Source organism: Mesoplodon bidens, assembly GCF_964165515.1.
Source record: "Mesoplodon bidens genome assembly, chromosome: 4".
Classification (NCBI taxonomy): domain Eukaryota; kingdom Metazoa; phylum Chordata; class Mammalia; order Artiodactyla; family Ziphiidae; genus Mesoplodon; species Mesoplodon bidens.
Window position 1 is genome coordinate 2,099,525 of NC_138160.1, and position 18,632 is coordinate 2,118,156.

An 18,632-nucleotide genomic window follows, 5' to 3' on the forward strand; every position below is an offset into this window, starting at 1 on the left:
CATTGCAAGAGTGTCATGCAGGGAGAAGGTAATGTGTGAAGGGGTCACCTCTCATTTAGTGGATAGTGTATCTAACTAAGCCAGCAGCCCTGGCCACAGTTCAGATCATAACCTTCCCAAACCTCCTTTCAGTTCCAGAAACCAGGGTGGTTACCTCACTTGGCATGGAGTGATTGGGACTATGATCATTAGGAAATGACAAATCTGAATGCTGCAGTTGTCAGGAGACCTGCCCCTAAGTGCCTTAATCAAGACCTGAAATGATACTTTGTGTCTCTTTGTTTATTACCTGTCTCCATTTGTATAACTTCTGTGAAAGCTGGAGGCTCCTTCGTCATATTTATGGCTTTACCTACATCAGCCGAAACCAGGTAAAAGCTCCATGAATGTTCACTGGAAAAATGAAGTAATACATTTTTCACCCTGAAGGCCAAGGCATTCTGGAACAGTGTGTTTCCTTGTGTAAATATATTCTTGAATTTGAACAGCTCTTACAGACTTGAGGATCTTCTTATCTTTATGGGAACACCATATCCTAAGTGACACGTTTAATCACTGGTGACCTCAGAACAGAGTCTAGCAAACTTGTACGACCAACTCTGAGGTACAAAGTGAAAAAGTGTAAGTCATCAGCCCAAACTTGAAGCACCAATTTCAAAATTTTCTATGATGAAAAATCCAATTACACCCAAAACTATACTCTCAAAAGGCAATAGCAATCTAGAGTCATAAGAAAACTGAGAATTTATTTCAACAGCTAAGACCCGTGTATTTCTTCGGATCCTTTACATGCTGAATGTTGACGATGTGGGCGCGTTGAGATTCCTCTGTGTCCAGCACAAAGACATTGGTCAGAACCAAGTCCCAGCAGCTCAGGAATGCAAGATTAGCCCCAAGAGAGTTGAAACGCTAGAGTAATGGCCGTTGGTGAACCAGACTTGAAGATCCAGATATTTTAAAAATAATTAAATATCAAAGGAACTTTGCCAGTCCTAAAATTATTTAATGTAGGACAAAGGTTGACAACAGAAAATGTGAAACTTCGGAACTTTAAAAATTAAACTAATAAACAAACGAATTTAAAAATTAAACAAATTCCAGGAATTGTTTTATGGATGGGTGATCAGCTGGATACTGTTGAAGAGGGACTCCCAGCTCACAAATCATAAGGGAGTCCATGATTCCCGGGGCCACTGACTGCAGAGCCTCTGCAGGGACCAGAGAGTTTGCTGGGTCCCACTCTTCCCTGTCCTCCTGGTCTGGGGTGAATGTTCTGTAATTTGCAAAATAAATAGCACAACCTTTCTGAGCACTAAGCTCTGTGCCGACAAATATACAAACATGGAGAGCATTAGGGAGGCCTCCAGCATTTCAATAATGTGTGCGCCCCAACACTTAATTATTTTGAAAACATCTGTTGAAGAAAAAGATGCTCTCGAGGGCAATTAGGAGTCCAAGGATCAGTGACTGTGTGGCCACATTTCTGTCTCAAATGGGGGGCAGGAACCTGAGAGGTACAGAGCCCAGGCACTCAGGAAGTGAGGACGGAACTGTCTCCACGCGGCAGAGGAGAAACTGGCCCTGGCACTGACCATTGCCTGCACAACTGTTGGACCCTCGTTGGAAAGTACACATGTTCACGCCCGTGGCTGCCTTTCCTGGCAGTGCACACTCTCTCACAAGAGAAGGACACCTCCTAGAAGGTCAGGCACTTCCCGTGATGCTGCACAGGACATGTGGCTGTAGGTGACCATTCCAGGAAACCTGCAGGTGTGAGAGGGAGAGGGTTTAGGGAAGAGTCCCCACTGTCCAGCCGGTGTTCATGACCAGCAGCTAACCACCCCAGAATGAGGGCGTGGGGCTAATTTTCCCAGGGAACAATCAAGACCAAGGTAAACTGCACCAAAAGCCTGCCTGTGCCAAAGTTTATGGTTCAGTGATTAAGCCCCAAAGCCAGGCATCCTCAGAAAATCTCCATAAATGTGGAGAGGCGGCCTAGACACAAATACATATTGTTCCCATTCATAACCTATTCATCAGTTACCCAGAGGGTTGTCCTAATTTCCCCTGTGTTCAATTTTTAAATTCATCCTTAGGCATAGGAGCAAAAAAGAAAACCTTCAGCTCACGCCTATCCGAGGCCCCGCTAGTGGCTAGAACGGGCTCAGAGTCAGGGTGGGTGGGGTGACCTGCGGGCCGGAGGGCTGAGTGGGGGCCCACTCCTGAGGGTCTGGCTCCGGCTCCCGCGGGGCCCCTGCCCGGTGAGCTGACAATGCTGCCCGTCCACCCTCCCTGCCCCGAGTCCCGGTGACAGGGTTCTTTGCAGGTCCATGTCAGCGTAAGCTTTCAGGAGTGATAAATACACAAACAAACAAGGGAGAAAGGGACGAGGGAGGGAGAGAAAGAACAAATCAAATTCCAAGCTGTGCAGAAAGAACCGTGAGGAATATGGATAATTTCATCCTGACAGTTGCACACTTAAAGCGCAGGATTTATTCTTTGCCATTTCACCTGTGGTGAATAGCACTGCATCCCTTCCACGCCCACCTGCTGCCACACACACAGTAGGGCTGCACCAGGTCATTCTCCCCATGGAATTTATATCTAAGTGATACCAAGCAAAATTGGTGTCGTTTATGTTTCCTTAAAGCTTCAGGAATTTCACACCTTCCCTTGGTAACTTATTCAAACACGAAATATCTCCTGGTACTGGTAACTTCTTTTATATTTAATTTAAATCTTATGCTTTGGCTTGTTTTTGTTTTATTAAGATTCAGTGAAATTTAAAAGGCCCGTAAGTACATGTACTAGCCCCCTATTTTGAAAACTACTATTTAATTTTGATCTTCCTAGTATTTGCTACAATAACCAATTTAACCACATTAGATAATTGGTGTCCCAGAAAATATTCCTTGCTACAGTACAGACCTCATTCACATCAATGAGTACTTAAAAATTGGGCCAATAAATAGGCCACAATTAAATAAAAAATAAAACAATAAAAATAGTTGAAAAGCAGTTTTACAAAGAACATATTGATAGTTTTCTGTTTTCTGTGTCTCTAAAATTTCAGGCTGGGAAAAAATAACTGGCAAAGGTCTCAGCTGCACTTTAGCACATTCACTACACTGAGTCTTAAACTGGATCCTGGGGTGAAAAGTCAAGTGCCTGGTGGTTCTCTGGTCATTCACCAGCTGCCCCCAACCTTCCAGGCTCACAAAGTGGACGGGTCACAGGAAAGACTGAACTGCTCCCTGGACAGCTCCCAATGCCCTCACTTCCATCAGCAAAACTGATGAATCATTTGGAGAAAAAAAGAGTGAGGAAGACATCACTTAAGGTCATTTGAAATTAACTAGAAATTTGAAAATTAGATTGGGAGTTTGGGATTGACATGTACACATTACTATATTTAAAGTACATAACCAACAAGGACCTACTGTATAGTAAAAATAAATAAATAAATAAAAATAAAGTCTTAAAAAATGTTTACAGAAGTCTCAAACATCAGCATTGATTTCCTCACATTTTATTCAAAAGTGAGAAAGATGTGTGTGTGTGTGTGTGCGTGTTACATTTATATGTAAATAAACAGAAGGAAATTAAAATGCTTATAAAGTGCATTGGGATACCACAGACACCACATACCACTAATGAATTAATATTTAATATGATCAACATGATATTAGACATATGTATACAAATGTCCATTAAACATACATGTAAGGATTCGGGGATTTTTCATAGATTTGAAAATTAACTTGCTACTTTAATAAATTAAATCCAGTAAGAATTTCAAATATCTTTCTAGTCTTAATAACATCAAAGGAAGAACATATGGTTCATTTAAAAATCCACATATGAATTGTCGGGGGTGGGACTGAGTCCTGTGAAGCACGGAATGAGGGACTAAGTGCCATGGAGTCACCTGGTGTGGCTGCTTCTCGGAGGTCCTGCTGGGGACCTGCAACTCCTCAGAGCCACTGCTCGGAGCAGGACTGTCTACTGGGGGAGCCAGAGACTACGGAAGGAATCATGCAAAACCCCACGATTGCAGTCTCCAGGCTTCAGGGACGGGGAGAGCAGGGTGCTGTGAACCAGCTGCGTGCACACAAGGGACCCTGGGATGGAGACCCCAGCAGGACCTGGGTGAGCAAATGTGGAGAAAAGAAGAGTGAAAGGGACAGGGACAAGAGAAAAATCAGAGAAAGAAAGTGAAAAGCTTCAGGTGAGAAATTAAGATACAAAGACCTTCACTGAAGTGACTGAAAGACAGACCAACACGTGGTGAACATTAGGAGGAAGTTAGTGCCCTCGGGCTCGCCCCTTGGACATTTCCAAGGCCAGGGCTGGGTCAGAGGCTCCATCAGGGATGTGGGTACATGCGTGTGTGCATGGGTGTGTGCATGGGTGTGGTTGCTGACAGCTCCACATGGAATTGGGGAGGGAGGTGGAGGAGGAGACGATGCACCCATGGGGGACAGGACTGCTTCCTACCTCTGCCTGGACTCTCTCTGCTGACACATAAGTTATCTTGTCAGAACATGGTGGAAGAGTGACACGGTGTATTTTAAGCACACATTTCTTTGTTTCCTAATATAAATCAGTGTTTCAGTGCATCGGATTTCTTTGAACAGACCCACTCTGTGGCTTCTTTCTGCAGCTCTCATCAAATTGAAGAATAAAATAGACATTAACGTCTGAGACAGAGGAAACCAGAAGGAGGACAAAGCTCACTGGGTGGGTCAAGATGACTTTGGAAGTTGGAGAAAGATGCACAAGTGGGCTGCCGGAGCGGAAGGAGAGAGGGCAGGACGCTGGGACCTGCGGAAGGGGTAACCGACTAGCACTGGACCCCAGCAGAACTCGGAGCCCCCAGGAAGATCTGGATCTGGGGACGGTGGGTCAGGTTGGAGAGTGGGAGAAGCCTCTGCACCTTATACAGAGCAGAGGATGCACAGACCTCCTCCCTGCCCCCAACTCACAAGCCCACAGGAGTGGGAGGCCCAGCAGTGGGAGGGGTCGCAGAGAGGGGCAGTGTCCCTGGGGCACCTGCACAGCTGGGAATGTGGCGATGTCTTTCCAAACATGTGAGCCACGTGGGACGTTCCAGCTTTGTCCCCTCCAGGTTCTTTCTGAGCCTGCTGATAAAAGGTGGGGCATTCTTCTCTGGGGAAGACCAGCCCAAGCCAGGAATCCTGGTTTTCAGACTGGAAAGGTAACTGACACACACTGGAACAGTAACTTACACAAGTACATTAATTCACTTATTTCAATGTACTCCCCAAGTTTCAAATGTGAAAATTAACTTCAAAATTGTTTTCCAACATTCAGAGTCTCGATAGAAGATCTCTTATACAGTCTTTACCCCCAAAAGCTTTCCAGAGGTTGAGACAGGGACCGAGACCGCAGCATCCGACACGGAGACAGCAGGGAGGTGCCCGGCACTGCAGGCGATGGGTGTGGGCTCCTCCAGGAGGGCTGAGGAGCTGGCCTGGGGGACCACCCCTCCAGACGGGGCTCTGGGACAGAGGTCCCTCTTCATTAACAGGACTGTCCACGGCATGATGGCCAAGAGGAACTTTCTAGCTCCGACAGAAACTCTGCGTGCAGACAGGTGACAGGGAAAAGAAAATACAAAAGCCAGGAAAATCAAAACAGAAAGCAAAGTCTGTACGAGAAAGGAAACCGCAGTCCACATTGTGTGGTGTTGTGAACATGTGTGATGTGACGGGTTGGACGTTAGGACACAGTCCTCACTTTCTGTAGTAGAAAGTCAATGCACATTTTCTAAACCTAGAGAATTAGAAACCAGCTGTATAACTGTGTTTTTTTTGGAAAAGTGAAGTTTAATGCTAGCAGAAATATCTAAAAGAATCAAGGGTTGATTCTTTTACCCAGTGGGGCAGGAGCTGGGGGTCAGTGGAGGTGGATTGGTCAGGGGGTGTTGTAAATTTCACCTTGCAGCATGATCTGACATTAGAAGTTGTGCTCAGCCATGAATCTGACTTCGCGTCGGCAGCAGATGGGCCCTGGTGGGGCGGCTGGTGGCCGGGTGCTGGCCCTCCAGGTTTCCTCTCCCACCCACACGCCCGGCAGCAGCCTGGTCCTCAGCATGGCAGGCAGCCTGGCATATTCTTTCTAATTGTATTGCCGTAGCAGCTACCAGGGTGAATTAATGACTGATGTCTTCAACCGTCCAGACTCCTGGGCGGATGGGAAGCATTGTCCATCATTTATCCAGCGATCCCCTGGTGCTTTGTCAGGGAGATACAGCAGAGGAATAAATTACATCTGTTGCCAATAGGATCAGAGAGAGGGAAAGAACTCGATGGATGGAGTCAAGGGCTTTAGATGAATGTGAAGACGAGCTGTCTCTGTCACCACCGTGTCCCAAGACATCTGCCGAGATGTCCAGTGCCCTCCACTGGCTCTGTGAGATGAACAGCTGGAGCTGTTCGTGCTCGGCTTCCCACACACTTCTGCTCCTGTGGGCTGGGCTGTAGGTTTACCCAGAGTCATAGTTGATGATACTTGAGTGTGTTTTCATAATCATCTCACTTACCAAATGTGACTTAAAAGATAAAACATGAATTTGAATTAAAAGTCAGTTGTTTCTATGAAGCCCAAGTTCAATGCAATTCATAAAAGAAATCATTTTAAAGTTCTTGTTTGTCTTTAAAGAAAGCAAAACAGGAGACCATGGGTGAATTTGGGTCTGGTATGCAGGAAAAATGTGAGGAATTGCAGTTGGTAACCATGGAGTAGCCTCCACAGGCCTATTGCTGAAAAAACTGCCTTGATGACGCAGCTTGAAGCATGGCAGGTGAACCAGAGGACGGATGTGCCATGTGGGCAATGAGGTTCCGGAGTCTTTCTCTGCTCCTCTTGGGAGAGAAGCGATTGAATCGCTCGCCCTTGCTTTCGTTGTCCATTGATGCATTGATGAGACACTCATTTTCACAAAAACTCTTCCTGAAAGAAAACTACTTTGTTGTGGTGAAAATAATAAGTGTTCCTAAGCTGAAAAATCTTCTCAGTGAGCTATACACTGTTTAAAAAGTGGAGCACGACCAAAAATGCATGTGTCTTCCCAAGAAAAGGTCCTTATCTACGTCTAAAGAGCCATTCCCCAAGTCATTGTTTGAAATACAAGAGTGGGAAAGTAAGAATAAAAACGACTGCATAGTCAGAGGTGTGAAACCCAGTATAATGGAGTCAATGTAAAGGCTTGAGTGCTTATTTGATAATTTAACCAAAATCAATCAATATGAATTTTAATTAAGTTAAGACTCAGGTCTATAAAGAATAATCTGAAAAGAATATTCCAAAGATCCTCCTCTGCAAAATATTCTTATCTGGATTGTAATTCTGAACCATTACATACTGTCCAGTTAACACTGATGTTTTAAATTGTTCGTTTTACTACATGCTGGGCAGTGCTTTTAATGGTTTTCATTCATCTTGCTGAATAAGATTAGTACCCGATGTCACAGATGAGAAGCTGGGCATGGATTGCTTGGGTAACAAGATCAGATGGCGAGCATTGCAGTGGTGGAGTTAGGAGTCAAGTGTGAGAACCATCCTTCTCCCTGCACAGTTTGACTTTATTTTGGAATGTGAGATAAGTTTCAATTGTCTAGTCAAGATCCCTTCTTCAGAAACCTTAAAAAAAAAAAAGCTACAGATTTTAAATACACAATGCTTTCCTGAAGCTTACTTGTTCTCCTTCTCCCTAGAGATGTTCCCCATAAGCTGGGGAGGTGGGTTCACTCTATGAAATCTGTATGCAGGGGAAATATAGAAATATGTTTTTGTAGTATATTCATTTATTTTCTTTATGTCTATCAATTTATCTGATTCATCTATCTATCTTCACCATCATCATCCTCTGGTATCTATCTCTCTATCCACCTATCTCTTCCTTTCTCTACCTTATATCTACTACCCATCTATATATCTACTATCTATCTCTATTTGGGTTGGCCTCAATGTTGGAGATTGAGTGATGGACAAAAGGAACATGTCTTTACCCTCAGGGATCTTAAATTTTAATAGAAAACAAAGGTATTAAACACAATTGTACGAAAAATTCTGTGTATAGTTGCAACTCATGGTAATATCCACTAGAAAAGATTGCAGGCTCCTATGTAAGGGAGAGTGTAGCAAGTAGATACAATTCTGTTTGGGAGGAGAGTTTGTCAGAAAAAGGCTTTCTGTTCTGCATCTATTATGATTTACTAATTATGTCAGCCCATCTTTCCATCTGTGAGTAACTAGAAAAGCAGAATAAAAATACAAACAACAACAAGATTGATAACAGGTTTGGGTAGCTGCTAAGGCAGCTAGGTCTAGAGGGGCAGAGATCCTTGGCAAAAGGAGCGGAGAATGAAGTGAGCCTGGCATTCAGCACCACTTTCCCCTCAAGATGTTTGCGGATTCCAGCATGGTGCGGGGCTCAAGAACCAGGAAGGATGGGTAGAACCTGCAACAGTCTCCTTGGCTGGAGACAAACACTGACGTTCAGGGTCGGATTTTGCTTCATGCATTGCTCCTCCATGCATCTGTTATCAGGCGCATATGTATTTATAACAGTTGAATACTCCTAGTGCAATGATCCTTGTATCATGCGAGAGTGAGCCTCTATGTCTCTAGTCATGCTCTGGACACAAGTCCCTTTTGTCTGATATTATCAGAGCCAGTATGGCCTTTTTTAATGCTTAAAGTTAGCCTGGAATTTCTTCTAATCTTTTGCTTTCAGTCACTTTATGTTCAAGTGGTTAAAGTTCATCTCTGATAGAGAGAATATAGTTGGTTCTTGCTTTATTGTTCAGTCTGACAATCTGCCTTCATTGATGTAATGATCAATATGGTGGCATTTAGGTCTGCTATTTTGCTAATTGTGGTTTATTTGTCTCATCTGTTTTTGTCCCTGTCCCTCTTTTCCAATCTTCTTTAGTGTTAATCAAATACTTTTTAGTCTTGGTGATGGCCATGAAAATATACCTTTCAGGTCTTTAAGTGCAGACAGTCACATGACTGACAGCTCCAGATGCTGCAATATGAATCCGTCATTGTGTTTGCACGAGGGTCACACTCCCCACAGCCAGTTCCAAATCAAAGAGTGTGGCAGTCCCTTCCTGTGAGACATGGGACTTCCCTGGGGTGTGACTTTTGCTTGAGGATCCCATCAGCCTTGTCAAACTGTATTAGACCCACATCACAGTCTAAGACTTCTACTCAACCTTTCTTCCTTCCCTCACTTCCGTGGGAGGGAGTCTGCATCATGATTGGATAACTCTCCCAAGCCTGTATTCCCTTATGGGCATTTTCTCCTAGAAATCGCTCAGATATCTAATCCCATCTTGGTGTTCGCTTCTTGGAGAACTCACACTAATGTGACATTTTATTTTGGTTTTTTTTAAATAAATTTATTTATTTTATTTTATTTATTTTTGGCTGCATTGGGTCTTCGTTGCTGTGTGTGGGCTTTCTCTAGTTGCTGCGAGCGGGGGCTACTCTTCATTGCAGTGTGCAGGCTTCTCATTGCAGTGGCTTCTCTTGTTGCCGAGTATGGGCTCTAGGCACATGGGCTTCAGTAATTGTGGCATGCGGGCTCAGTAGTTGTGGCTCGCGGGTTCTAGAGCACAGGTTCAGTAGTTGTGGCGCAAGGGCTTAGTTGCTCAGCGGCATGTGGGATATTCCCAGACCAGGGATCGAACCTGTGTCCCCTGCATTGGCAGGTGGATTCTTAACCACTGCACTACCAGGGAAGTCTCGACATTTTATTTTAATGCCTTTATTGACTTCCTAGCTCATTCTCTTTGCGTTAGTGCTTAGTCATCGCTTTAGAGATTACAATGTGCATCTTAAACTTAATCCAATCTGCTTAGAGTTAATATTCAATTACGTCAGGTAAAGTGTGGAACCCTTATAATAAACTGAGGAAATGAAGCTCAAGGTGATACATGAAGGATGGATAAAATTTAGCAAATAGAAAGGAGGGGTAGGAAGAACTTTCCAGGAAAACATTATAACGTGGAGTTGCCTGAGATGGAGAAGCACTTGGAACAGTGTGGATGAGAAGAAGGGTGGCCTCAGAGGGGGTTGGAGACGAAGCAAAATAACACAACCAGCTGGTGGGTAGCACTTAAAATGTGCCCCAAGCCACGCATTATTCCACTGAATCTCCAGAGGAACTGTAAGAGGAAGAGGTTTCTATTGCTTCCATCTTACAGATGAACAAATAGAGGATTGCCCACATTCTCAAGGTCACACGGGGAGGGTGACAGCTGGGGTTGCAGCCAGGTCCAGCTTAGCCATAAGGGGGCTGCTGACCGTGGCTTTGGCCTCTGGAAGGCAGCGGCCAGACCAGGAGCAATGAAGTAGGACATGGTGTTAAGGCCTTTGCCACAACTGTCACTGAACAGCTTCCCTAGTCTCGGCTCGGCCTCGTGTACGACGGACCTCTGGTTCCTGCTTCCTGCTGTGTCGCCTCCACGACCAGGCTCCTTAATCAATCGAGTGCCCTCTGCGCTCTCCCCGACTCTGCCCCTCCACGCCCAGCCCTGAATTCCTTCCTGAGCCTCTGCCCTACACTCGGATCAGTTCATTCACTCTGTGGCCCAAGCCCGTATCTGGGTTTGGTCCAAAGGCAGTGAGGACACTGAGCACCTGCCCTTGTCTTCGTCGGGAAAGGAGAAGCCTCAGCCCTGAGACATGTGGTTCCAGTGACAGGAAGCTGAGAGGTCCGACAGGGGCCAGAGGCAGCCCAGGGACTGTCGACTGGATCAGGCTGTCACCACCCCAGGGCTGGAGAGAAGCGGGGGGCACGGTGTCAGGGCCTGGGTTCAGGGGTCAGCCTAGGGAAGCGGGTCAGACTGTCTAACAGGAATCAGGGGCCAGGAGGAGGTGCTTCCCTGGAGTTGCAGAGGAGACCTGGCTGCTGCCCGAGAGGCTGCCCAAGTGCCCTCCCTTCTCCTTCCTCCCCTCTCACATCTTCTGCCGTGGGCTCCATTGGCTGAAGCTGCCGGGGGCTGGGGAGGGAGGGTCTGGAAATGCAATTTCCTGCAATTCCCAGCAGGGCCGAGAGGGGGCAGGCAAGTGGCGTGCTCTTCTCTCAGTCCACCTCCTTGACCTTAGCCTGGAGCAGGCAGATGAGAGGTGGATTCTCATCCCTCTCCTCCAGTGTTCTTGGGCAGAACATCTACATGCCCGGGCCTTACTGACATCACATCAGCTGTTGATCCCTCTCTTTCTACATCCCATGCAGGCAGTTGTGACTTGGATTGTGACTGTGCTTTTCCATCTGCGTGTGAAGTCCTGCAACTTATCTTAAATACCTGGTGTTTCTACTGCCCTGTGATTAGTTTCCGTTCATGAATGAAAGACTTCCTCTGGTTAAGCTCTCCACCAGCGGTCACCTGGGCACTTTCCATGTTGTATGTACAATTCCACATGTTGCACCCATAGAACCTGGGCTCCAGCATCTTCAGATCTTGACCCCAGATCGTGACTTTGAATAGGCTACTCAGGACACATAGAAACATAGAAGCACTGCTTTAATTTAATGTTTGTGGTTGTCAAAAAGAATCACAGAAACAGTGGAAATGTGCGGAACCAACCCCAGCAATCATCCTCTCTGTTTTGTCTGCCCTGAGAAACCATCGAGGGTGTACCTTCAAGAGGCACAGAACCCTCTGAGCGGGTGGTGAGGCCCGGGGTGAAGGAGCCGGATGTGACCCTGAGGTTCCAATGAGCAGCTTCCATGAGCAGCACACACGCCTGTTTTGTTTTAAGTCAGTAAATTGAATGTTCTGTTCAAAGTCACGACCTAGGAGTGGAACCTAAAGACGTTCAGACACGGTAGGGTCGCATGGCTGCAGTGGCACAGGGGCGTTTCCCATCCTCCCCTCGAGGGCTCCCCGCTGGCACCCTGTCACGTTGGCTGCCGGGAGCTCTTCCCCGTAGGCCGCCCCTAGCCTGGTATGGGTCTAGAGCTGGCCTCACGCGGGACTGCGGTGAGATCTGCAGGGTGGAAGGGAAGCAGTGCTGGGTGTAAGGACAGAGGAGCGCAGAGGTGTCAGGGGCCATCGTCCAGCTCTTCTCACCACTCCTGCCTGATGACCAACAGAGACCAGGGCCACCAGTGGTGCTTGGATAGGACCCACAGAGCAGAATTTCCCTAGGCCCCTTCCTGAGCTTCCCTCCAAGACCCCGTCTCAGCGGCTGGACAGGCCTGGCTTCTCGGGTGGACCGCTTGGTCCCTGCTCTGACTTCTGGCTTCCCTCCGCCTGCTCGTTCCACACCTGGTGAGCCCAATTCCTCCAGCAAACACCTTCCCGTAAACCATCATGGCTCCTCCAAGTGAGAAAAAGGTTTGCCGCGAGCCCAGGGTCTCTTTGACTCGAGGGGGGTCCCAGGACACGAGTAACCAGAGTGCGGTCTGCGGCCTGGCTTGAGCTTTGAGCCGGGGGTCAGCTGTGACCTCAGTGTCCTCACGCGGCAGTGACACCGTCCTAAGCTCTCCCTGATCCCTGGCATTAAGGAACACGGGGTCTGCTACCTGCTGACACCCCAGGTGCAGAGACACCACAGCGATGGCAGAGATGGTCCCTCCATCCTTATCCTCCCACATGTCTGCGGGAGGTGTCATCCAACCTGCCCGTAATGTCCTCGACAGTGGCCGGGACATGTCCTCCTCCCCAGGCCGACTCCGCTGACTCCCTGTCTGCCCGACGAGTGTTCTTACTCCCTGGTCCATTCTCGTTCCACAGGTCAGTCCCCAAGCCTCACAGGTGAGTGTAGGTGTGCGTATCTGCTAACGTCCACAGGCCCAGATCCATGGAGAGCAGGGCTGGCTGACTTTCCCTGCAAACAGCCAGACTCTGGGGTCATGTGGTCTCTGTTGCAACTAATCAACGTTGCCCTTGTCCTGCAAAAACAGCCACGGAGATAAACAACAGACATAAAGAAATGGCATGGCCATGTCCCAAGAAGGTTCACTTACAAAATCAGGTGGCTGCTCTGCAGCTGTGGTCGCAGACCTGAATCAGAATGAGGGCGGAGGGGAGGCCAGTGCGCAGAAGATCCTGGTCCCCAGACCCGCCTGGGCCATTCTCGTCTCCACGTGGACAACCTCAGTCAAGCACCACATGCCATGTTGTGACGTCTAAGCCCAAATTTCTCATACAGCTCTGGAAATAAAACATTAACTATTTAATCAAGGGGGATATCTGTCATAGATATTTAACAGATTTTTACCAAAAAAATTACAAACATTATTTTTATATAGAAGGCTAAAATTGATTCCCTCATATATCCTATGATCTACTATCTTTAAACCTGGGCAGACAGGTCTTTGTGGGAGGGGCAGCAGCCTACTCTGGTCCTTGTCCCCTTTGTGGGTGTGTCCTTGTCCCCTTTGTGGGTGTGTCTCTGATACGAGAGTCTCACTGGGTGATGCCGGTCTGGGGCTCCGGGAAAGAGACTGTGGTTTGTTCGTCTCATTGAAAAGCATTGTATGATGGAGGAGAATTTGTGTGATGGATTGGAGTCTTCCCACCTGGTGCTTTACTTCCCAAGCCTCCTTGATTGGAAGGGACCATGAGCACCTGGGAAAAGTCTGCGCTCACCGCGTCAGGTACGTCTGCTTTGCTGCACGTGGGAACAGACACGCCTGCCCTCACTTGGGCCGCGGGGGCCAAGTTCTCAGTGCACAGCGGGGCAGGGGGTGGCGGGACCTTCTCACCAGCATCACTCCACCGTGTCCTCCATGGGCTGTGGTCGCCACCTCACTCTCTTCACTAAAAAAACAATTATACATGACTTGGCTAAAATCCAAGAGGGCTGTCCAGTGACGGCACTTCAATTAGAACCTGATCTCTCATTCCTGAGATGTGATCACCTGGAATCATGGAAAAAAGAAACGCCTGAGATGTTGCCTTATTTCAAAATTCAGGAAGATTGTAATCCCAACTTTCTGCAGAAATAAAACCGTATCTTAACTTATTCACAAGTTCAGCTTGTGGGCTGAACTCTGGCTCAACTCTGGGCTTTAAGGAAGTGAACGGTTTGGTCCGCATTCAGGTCCCCAAGTCACCGTCTGCTAGCTGCGTCCCCTGTCATCCTTTAGCTGGCGTCCAGCACAGTCACACTCATTAGAGCAGGGGCCCACGCTTTTGTACACACACACACACTCCCGTGCACACACCTGCACCTGTTTCTCTAATGTGCCCATTGTGCCTCCCCTCGTGGTATTTCTAAGGAGAACTTGCCCCCTTCCCCATCTGCAGGGGCCTGTGGTGTCCACGGAAGTGTCCCGAGTCTGGCCCTCCCGGCCACATGCAAGCCCCGCCCCTCTGCCCTGTGTCTCCCCTGCCAGAAGGTGTTACTTCATCCCCAGAAGCTGCTCAGAACAAGTTGAGTGAACGACGGTGCTTCGGCTTGCCTCAGGCAGACCCTCGTCCTTGGCCTGACGGGAGGTGCACAGCCTCCGCGCTCCCCGGGACGGTCTGGGCCGACGACAGCAAGCAGTCACATCCCTCGTCCCACTCGAGGGCGCTGGAACAGTTTGCAGTTTCAGAACCGACTGGGAGTTCAGGAGGGCATGTGAAGACTTACATCCTCCATTTCTTAATGTTCTAGTTTCTACCTCTGACAGGAAGCCCAAGCAAACAGAACCTCCGGCAGAGCAGCGCCACTTTGGCAAACGCTGCCCACACCCGTCTTGCTCTCTCTGGTGCGGCCGTCTTATTTCTGGAAGCCTTGCTCTTCAGTAATTCAGGAGGAGAAAGAATCAGCATATTTGATGCGCCAACCAACAGACTGCAGACTGTTTCACTTCAACGGGCCTCTCTGTTGCCAACAAAAGCCGGACAAACACCTGAGGGAGGCCAGGCCGCAGCGCCGCTGGCGGGGCTTCTCTCGCTCCAGCTCCTCGGGCCTCCGCCCTGACCCTCGCCTCCTCCACAGCGATCTCTGGAGGCTCCGGCTCCCGCTGTCTCGCCTTACCTGGGACCACGTGGCTTTGACAGCCCGCAAGTCGCGCGGCCTCCCTCTCCAGGCTCTCTGATCTCCAGGCTAATTGGCTCGGGTGTAAAGCGAGCCAGCAAGGCTGCGGCTGTGAAGTGGTGGCGCCGTGCCAGACGGGACCGTCCCCGTCTGCGCGTCAAACGCCCGCCAGACGGGCGTGCCGCTAGGAAACCCGGGAGGCGTCCCGTTGTATTGCGAGGCTCGGGGCCACTGTGGGACCTGACCGCAAGCTCATCATCAATTGTGCAGGCTGGGCCTGGATGCGGTCGGACCCGGGTTTCACGAGGGAGGCTGACACCAGTGCGCGTGCAGGGAGTGGGAGATGCCCGCCGTTCCTGCGCACACGAAGCCACCCCATGCTTTGATCAGTGATGCTGTTCTGCTTTAAAGCGGGCTTTCTTGTCTGGGTGCAGGGCTGGACCCCCACCCTGCGCTGTGGTCTGCTCAGCCGCCGCACACAATTAAGGAAAGGTCAGCCCGCGACACAGAGGCCACTGGCCGCCTGGCTTGACATCACTTCTCCCTGGCCTCTTCAAAGGGCTTGTCCACCTCTGGGACGCAGGGCCTGAGCCCCGGCTGCCTCCTGGTGACCAGCAATTGCTTTAAAAAAGGAGCAAAAGCCAACACAGTTGACTCTGATTTTGCCCAGATTCTCATTCTTAACACCCAAACCTAAGTCATGGGCACAGCACAGAGAACAACCTCCTTTCCAAGGTGTCTGGCCAGCGGACACTCCCCAGAATTTCTCTCGCCTCCTAGAATTGTGTGGTGACGGGTCCCCTCAGCCGCCCTCTCAGGCTCCGCTCTCAGGCTCCATGCAGGGCGCGCAGAGCTCGCTCCGCTCAGCTCGGGGATAAACGTGCATCTCCTTCCAAACCTCTTCTTAATTGAATATTTTGAGACACTAAACACACATTAACATAACCGAGCCATACCTGAGCGAGCGGGCTGCACACTTCAGTGTGGCTTGAAGGATAAATCACGGGACTTCTGTGAGCTTCTGAGCAGGAGGCTGCACACGGCCAGGCCCTGGACCATGCGTGTGCAGGGCCCTCCGGGGGCGGTGTTAGGCTGCTCAGGGACCACAGCGAAGCAGCTGAAACAAGAGAGCCACGTATCCCTCACATCCTGGAGGCAGGAATCTGAGATCCAGGTGTCGCAGGCCTGGCTCCTCCTGAGGCCTCTCTCCTGGGTGTGTAGACGGCCGTCTTCCCCGTGTCCTCGTGTGGTCGCCCCCCCCGTGCACGTCTGTGTCCTAATTTCTCGTGAGGACACCAGTCCTATCGGACCAGGGCCCACCCTCAGGGCAGCATTCTACCCTAATCGCCTCTTTAAATGTCATATCTCTGAACACAGTTACATTCTGAGGTGCTGGAGGTCAGGGCTTCAACGTGAATTTGGGGAGCACCATTCAGCCCAGGACAGTGGGAAAGTGTGAGAAGACCTGCCTTAGATATAAAACACTCAGCTCTGATGTAGCCGGTGGCCTCGGCCCCTGTGGGGCAAGACTCACCCAAGGAGCAGGCCCCGAGGCCTGGGGGCTGCACACCTGCCCAGACAGGCTCACTGTGACTCGGGACCCCTGGGCGGTGGGAGTGAAGCTGTGCTCAGCGAGGAAAGGGGTGAATCTGAGTCCTGGGCCGTCTCCTCCTCCTGTCCATGGCTGCGGACTCCTGCTGGAAAGACTATGCACAATAAGAGGTAATGTTTTCCCTGCGGTCTGTGCCCCATCAACTGCTGTGAGGCCAGAAGATCCCCTGCAGCGGGGGCCCTTCTCTGCCAGGACCACAGCATCCTCGGCCCGAGGCTCCCAACATCGTGGACATCAGCACTTCTGCACGGCGAACTGCCCATTTGGGCACCAGCAGAAATGGACCCCCAGGGGGTAGAGAGAAAACCAGGCATGTTAGCCTTAGTCCCCAGACTTGCTCCGGGGTACACCTGTGAGAATGGCCTCAGGACCCTCAGAGGCAGTCAGAAGGCGTTTTCAGGGGGCAGGACCACAGCACTCATTGGTCACCATGGGCTTGTCTGTCCCCCAGTTCTGGCAGGAAGTAGGATGTGGGGTTACAAATCCTTCACCTGTTATTCATGGCAGGTCTAGAACTTATTTAATCTTCCGTCACGGTTGTGGAAGGGGGAATCCCTGGTTCTTAGCCCGGTTTTCCTTCGCAACCCTGTTCCCAGGAAGAAGACGGCCCCTGTGCACTTTCAAGAAGGCACACACACCACCTTGCGTGTCTGCCTCCCAACTTCCCCTCCTGATGGAGCTCGACAGGCGGGGAGCTGGGCAGCCAGCAGGGGGGTGGCAGCAAGCAATTACCAAGCAGAAATGAGCAGCTGCCTCTGGGGACAGAGGCACAGTGACACAAAGCAAGGGGCCCAGGGGAGGGGCTCTGCAGCCAAGGAAGGGAGGCCTTCGCTGAGGATCTCACCATTACCGGGAAGAAAGGCTCGCAGAGGAGGAAATGGAAACTGGTGGAAACTGGAACTGCTGTTTCACTTCTGTATTAGTAGAAATAACATGCATCGCAGCCACTGTGGGAAATGCTTATGTCGATACCCTCATTCAGAAATCAGCGGAGCCTGATGGAAAGGTAGGTTCAGGGGTGGCTGTGGGGAGAATAAAACACACACACGCACTTCATGGACGGCTGAGATTCCAGCGTGACGCTGGTAGACGTTTTCATTTCCATAAATGCGTTAGGCAAAGTGAAACCAGCAGACACAGGTTGGAACCTCACTCCACCATCAATGCAATGACGAGAGTGACTTTGCTGAATTTGGTGATAGTTTTGGAATCAGGGCAAAACGTCTCCTTAGTTTTTCATGCCGTTCAGGATGCAGTGGTCACGGAAACACCACATTTAAGTTTGACGTACATCATTAGCAATTATCCATCACTTTAAGTCTAGATGATCAACGGAACAATACATCCAGGCCTGATTTGCAGCATTTGCCGATTTTGATGGTGTCAGTACTCCCATCACGCGGATTTCCAGCTATCATGTGACATCTCTGAGGGCAGAATTAGATGCCCAGTAGATGCCATTGTACAGTATTTCTACATACAGGCAAGAGACACACAGATAACCTCAGAGGAATAGATGGTAGTAAAATGTGATACAATAATTAGAAACGGTGAGTTTTGAGTGTTTATTATCAATATCTAGAATATAATTTACTTAGCCACACATTGAAATCATTGAATCATTCATAATGGCGCTTTGAACAACCACTTTACCAAATTTCTGAAAATGTGACCTTGGTTCCTGTTAGTTAGCGTGTGTCAGCTGAACAGTTTACACGCCCGGACTCAGTCCCTGCTTCCCCCATGCCCGGCAGCACCTGGCCTTCCCTTCTGGGCACTTAGTCCCCTGTATCTCCTGATGCTTCGCTCTGTGAGAACAAGACCAGGGCTTCAGTCCCCAGTCATAAGCACTTAGCAAGGGTCTGGCACAAGTCAGTCTACAGAGTGAGTAGATGGACATTCGCCCAGGGTTACACCTGTCTTAGTCTGGGGGGAAGAGCTGGTCAGTTTGCAGGTAGAGACGTCACCCAAGAGAAGACAAGTGTCCAGGGGAGCCTGGGGGCAGGAA